The sequence below is a fragment of the Doryrhamphus excisus genome, chromosome 20, assembly GCF_030265055.1.
Source record: "Doryrhamphus excisus isolate RoL2022-K1 chromosome 20, RoL_Dexc_1.0, whole genome shotgun sequence".
NCBI lineage: Eukaryota > Metazoa > Chordata > Actinopteri > Syngnathiformes > Syngnathidae > Doryrhamphus > Doryrhamphus excisus.
This window is the reverse complement of record NC_080485.1, coordinates 7,421,943-7,428,326: the sequence shown is the minus strand read 5'-3', so window position 1 is coordinate 7,428,326 and position 6,384 is coordinate 7,421,943.

The window sequence follows — 6,384 nt, the reverse complement described above, 5'->3', positions numbered from 1 at the left end:
ACTGGGAGGAGCCGCAGGCCGTGCCATCGGGGGACCAGCACCCGGGTCCCCGACTCCGACAGACGGGCGGACCCCCACATTAAAGGGAGGAACCCCCAGCCGGCCGGGTCTAAGGGACCCAAGGATGGCACCCCCTCAGCAGACCCGACACAGCCCCCAGTGTGGATGGAGGACCCCCCCTGAGGAAATACTGGAGTTAAAAGCTAAAGACTAAGAGCATAAAATAGGACTAAAAACATAAAACATAAGAAAGGTTTAAAAATATTAGTTAAAAGTCTGATTAAAAAGGTGTGTCTTTAATCTTTTTTTAAAAATATCAACAGTCTCCAGCAGGCTGTTCCACAGGTGGGGGCCATAGTGGCTAAATGCTGACTTACCGTGAGTTTTAGTCCTGGGTTTTGGTATTGTTAAAAGGCCAGTGCCGGAGGACCGCAGGGTCCGCGGGGGTTGATATGGTAAAAGCAGATCAGATAAATAAGAAGGTTCAAGGTCGTTAAGACATTTAAAAACCAGTAAGAGAATCTTAAAATCGAAGAAATACATGGAAGCTACACAACAGAACAATATGATACGGTACAAACCGTTGTGGTCAGTGTATCGTAGAACGTTTTTTTGAGTGATTATGGCTTTCTGTCTGCAAACTTCCCAAAAAAAAAATAATAACATTAGTCCGAACCTACTCACTCAACACTGAGGTGATTGGACATGAAAACATATTTCAGCAAGCAAATTCTTGTTCTATCGCAAGAGGTATTTCTGGTGTATGATTGCACTTTCTGGCCATGTATGTGAGAACCAGCAGAACTTACTGACTTTAAAGGAAAGTCAAATGCCCATATTCAAACTGACAGACCCATTTGGAAGCAATCATTAAATGTGTCATGGAAAAAAACGCCACGTCATGGTGCAAGGGACGTCAAGATGTTGCCAGCATCAATATTTTCCCCGGATGCTGGCAGTGATGGCGGCTTAAGTACATGTTCTAGTTCCGCCCTACAAATCCTCAAGCCGCTATTTCTGCATAGTTTGCATACAGAAGACTCATTTTTGTTGACACATGGATGCATCCATGTGACTGAAGAGCAGGGACAAAAGAGAGGAAGACTTTTATCAGTGTCACCTCCTCCAGATAGGAAGTTCAGGTAATTGGCTATGGTCAACTCAATATCCTGTTTGCCTCGGATGGTGATGGTGATTCCTCTAATCACTCTTTGCATCCTCCCACCTGAAATATCTTCACACCTCCTCACCACTCCTTGGATTCTGTCTTGGCATTCATACATAAACTAGTTGCTTTATTACACAGCACATTACACCACTTTTAAAGTCGCTACATTAGCTCCCTGTCCGCTTCAGGATCGATTTTTAGATTCTCTTACTGGTTTTTAAATGTCTTAACGACCTTGCACCTTCTTATTTATCTGATCTGCTTTTACCATATCAACCCCCGCGGACCCTGCGGTCCTCCGGCACTGGCCTTTTAACAATACCAAAACCCAGAACGAAAACCCACGGTGAGGCAGCATTTAGCCACTATGGCCCCCACCTGTGGAACAGCCTGCCGGAGAACCTCAGGACTGCGGAGACTGTTGATATTTAAAAAAAAAGATTAAAGACACACCTTTTTAATCAGGCTTTTAACTAATATTTTTAAACTTTTCTTATGTTTTTATCTTTTTAGTCCTATTTTATGCTCTTAGTCTTTAACTTTTAACTCCAGTGTTTCCTAAGGGGGGGTCCTCCACACTGGGGGCTGTGTTGGGTCTGCTGAGGGGGTGCCATCCTTGGGTCCCTTCGACCCGGCCGGCTGGGGGTTCCTCCCTTTAATGTGGGGGTCCGCCCGTCTGTCGGAGTCGGGGGGCCCGGGTGCTGGTCCCCCGATGGCACGGCCTGCGGCTCCTCCCAGTGTGGACGGCCCCAAATATGGCGTTTCCTTGATCCTCAGTGCCATGCCATGTCTCCCTACTGTGTGTGATTGTGTGATTGTGTGGGTGTGTGTGTTTGTGCGTCTAGTATGGAGGGTGGGAGGGAGGGGCTTTCTTAGTATTTGTTTTCCTTTTAATTGTAGTAATTGTTTTTAACTCTGTAAAGCACTTTGTGTTGCATGTCTTTGGAGGAAAAGTGCTCTACAAATAAAGTTGATTTGATTTTGATTTGATTGTACAATGCCTATTGTACTGCCTTGCTAAATGGGACTTGACTGTCTGTGACTTGTAGGCTGGGTTAATGTTAATTATAAACACAGTATCAAACACTAAAAAGGATATTACCCACTGGCCAAACTACTGCTATAACTCAGCTAAGTAGTACTGCAAATGTGCATTACTTAAACTACTTGTGTTGTCCCAGGTTTTATAAATGGAAGGGGAATACATTTATGGGGTGACGCACTTATGCCCACTTTCAGAGTCTCACTTTAGTAAGTGATTGATGACTGATGGTAACGTCAGGTTGCAATTAGTGGTTGGTTGGTTGGTTAGATTCTTTGTTAGGTAAGTTAATGAAACTTAGATGGCAAGAAATACAGTCTGGTGTGAATGGAGGAATTCATTTCTATCTTTTTCTGATACAATTAGGGATGGGTATTGTTTCCATTTTATCTGATACTGGTGCCAAACCGGTACTTTAAAAAATATGTCAGTTAAAAAGGAACACATATACCATAAATAAATGATTTCTGATTAGCCTTTTTCTTGAGTCCGCCTTTGTTGTTATTGTGTCCTATCCAGAAACGACTGTCTTCTAGTCTTTGATTTGCTAAAATAAACTTGCTGTTGGGACGATGGTTTTGGGAAACTTCAAGATTGTAATATACTGTAGTGGGAAAAACTGCCTTTTAAAAAATATCTAAGTGTGCACACAGCTTGAAATGACATTGACGAAATGATGACCCTTTGGGAAAATAAAAAGGCAAAGGCAGCGAGAATAAACGCGACATGTGTGAGTCACCCACTGCACCCTCACAGCAATTAAATTCACTTTAAACCAACGGACATCTAATCTTCTCTCAACCTAACCCTCTATAATCCTATTTTTGCCAAACCTTCACTCACTGTGCATTAGCTGCACACACACACACACAAAATAACCTCACAGGTATTGGGGCTGCCCTAATAGTGTAATATTTATTAGAGTTGGAACTATTGATACGATAAATAAATAAACATTGGGGGCTCGGGTACCAAGTAAGATCATATCTTAAACATTTTCTTATCATTTAAGTTTGCTGTAAAGTTTGTATAAGCACTGCACATGACGATTGAGCATAGAATGTGTTGCGGCAGGTCTATGAACGTTATAGACCACAAATAGGTGATCTTACGTCTTTTCCGATCAAATTCAAGCCCCAAGCTAACAGGATGGCCTGTACTGTGTTTCCACTGCTCACCTTGATAAGTAACAATCTAAAGAAAAAAAAGATGATTAATTTTTATTCATTACATTTGGAGAAAGAGAGCCAATTCTGTTAAAAGCACAGGGAGAAGGCTCTCTAAGCATCTAATCCTTCACATTCCTGTTCGGGGTCTGAGTCGGAATTCAGATAGGCTTCAATGCCAGGCGCTGCGACAAGAGGGGTTGAAAAAGGCTGAGGTAATTGGATTGGAATACGGCATTGAGTGTCAGACAACAAAAGATATCCATCTCCCTCATGGTTGTTCAGCTCTTTTGTTGCTGGCTGGAATGTATTTGGTCATTCAACGCTACTCTTCCGAGCTCAGCGAGGACAGGATGGGAGCAGGCCACCGGGACGGGATCAGTCTGGTGGTCTCCTCTACAGGCTGCAGTGCCTGCGTCAGGATGCGGGAACCATGGATCCCCCCCGCCTCCCCAAAGCCCAGGGGTCATTTGTGTGATCATTACCATAATCACATTAAGGCTGCAGGAGATTAGCACCATGGCCTCAGAGGAGAAACCCTGCTCTCAACCATGCTTAGCGGGACAGGGAAAATACTGCTTGGCTACCTGACAGTACACTGGAATTAGGAAGGCATATGGGTCATCTTTAATATTTCCACTCCAGTCCACTCCACTGGGAACAGCAGGGAACCGAACCCAGGTCTTCTGGCCATACCTCCATACAAACAGTGTCACAGTACTCATCCAAGGAGTAGCTCTCCATTTTCAATTTGGAATAAATTATTTTTTTTCCTCCATCAATATCCCGTCATCATCATTCCAACACAAGCATCACCTCTGGGCAGGTCATGGGGCCACATCTATCACACACACACATACACAATATGTAGACTCCATTTTGCTTTTTGCCATCAAGGAAAAAAAAAATTCCCCCTCGGGTAAAAAGTTCTCCAATTAACCCTAATTACCCAGGCGGAGCATTTCAATGAGGCTTGTAACCTGAGATGTCTATCAGCTCAGGCAGGCAAGGAGGAAGCGATACCTTTCATCTTGAAGTTCAACCACAGGAAATGTGACATTTAGATATTGACAGCAGTAATTTCAAATGATGGAAAGTGCACATTCCAATTTGGCACGGTAATGAACTCCTACACCTACTATTTACACCTGACGAGAAATTCCTGCAATTCCAGTTGACAAGGTTTGATTTTGCGTTACCAACTTTGTAACTTGCTGAATAAAGAACATATGGATGCTCAATACTGGCCGTTTGATATTCATTGACAATATATTGCCAATATAATAAGTTTCTTTGTGTCTTAAATGGCTTAGTTTTTCTGATTATATCTACTATATTGACTGAGCCTTTCGTGGTGTAGTGGTTAGCGTTCTGGACTTTGGATCAGACACGTCGGGTTTGAATCTCCACTAGTAAACATCATCGGTATTCATCAAGAAGGGCATCCGGAATGTAAAGGGCTCAAGCCAAAAAACAGTATGCGTATCAAGATGATCCGCTGTGGCGTAATCAGGAAAAAAACAAAACAAACAAAAGTTAATATATTGGGTAATATGAGTTTAAAGATGACCATAGGTGTGTTATACCATTCCTAGAGGGCTCTAATAATGGTAAAAAATCATATTTAGAAAGTCATAAACAGTTTTTTATGGTCTCACAATGAAAATATCAGATGTATTAATATTGACTTCTACTTTGCAGATATTCACTTATCACGGTCAGGGTTGGTTGGAACCAATCCACTATGACAAACAAGGGATTACTGTACTGGTAATTTATTCACACTATAACTTTGGCATGTTGACACAATATTTTATTTGTTTACATTATGTATTCATTTAAATTGTGTTGGGCGGTGTTGAAATAAATGCATCCATCCATCTGGGGTCGTGGTTATGCTGGAGCCTATCCCAGCTGACTTCGCGTGAGAGGTAAAAAAAAGTGACACTATATAACTTGTAGAGTATAAGTAAGAAATAAACATGTTAGAAATAACGATTAAAGTAAGATAATTTAATATCCAAGATTTCATGTTCACAAAAAAGTCAGGCACACTATTTTGAACTTTTAAGCTTCTGTAGTAGAAGCACACAAAGGAGTTGTGTGACAGCCTCATAAAAGACTATAATGGTGATGGTGAAATTCTACATGGTTACTGATTGATACAGTCCACCATTACTCCCAACTGTGTTTCCGTTTTTGTGACCCATTGACTGACCTGTGTAATTGCCCCACACAAATCACTAACCACAGGGTGAGAGGGGGTTCCCATCCTCTTGTCACTGTGTGTGTGTGTGTGTGTGTGTGTGTGTGTGTGTGTGTGTGTGTGTGTGTGCAAGTGTGACCCAGCTCACAGATTACCTCCTTCCAAAGATACACCTGGCCGCAATTGCCCTTCTGCAAATCGGCGACCAGGGAAGCATACAGAGGCAATAATACCATGCGGCAATTCCCTATCGCGCAACCTCAAAGACCTCCGTGTTTGTGCTGTAAATAAAAAATACATGACTTTTATGTTTTAGCTTCAATCTTTCATAATGTTTGATCATTATGGGCTGCTACTGTTCACATTCTACAAATACCATGAATGACAATTAGGCAAGAATATCCAATAACTCAGCAGGCATTTCATGGTATTCAGTGCACTGACTTCAAGGCGCACATTCTTCAATATAGATAACACGTTACACTAAGAACGTCCTTCATGCTTCTGGCCTTGGTGTTGACATTTTTTGCGATGTGGTTTATGTAGTGTGGCACCAATAGACAGATACTAGTGGAAGAACATATTCTTTGGGCTGTCTTTGGGCGAGAGGCGGCGTACACCCTGGACTGGTTGCCAGCCAATCACAGGGCACATATAGACCAACAACCATTCACACTCACATTCATACCTATGGACAATTTGGAGTCACCAATTAACCTAGCATGTTTTTGGAATGTGGGAGGAAACCGGAGTACCCGGAAAAAACCCACGCATGCACGGGGAGAACATGCAAACTCCACAC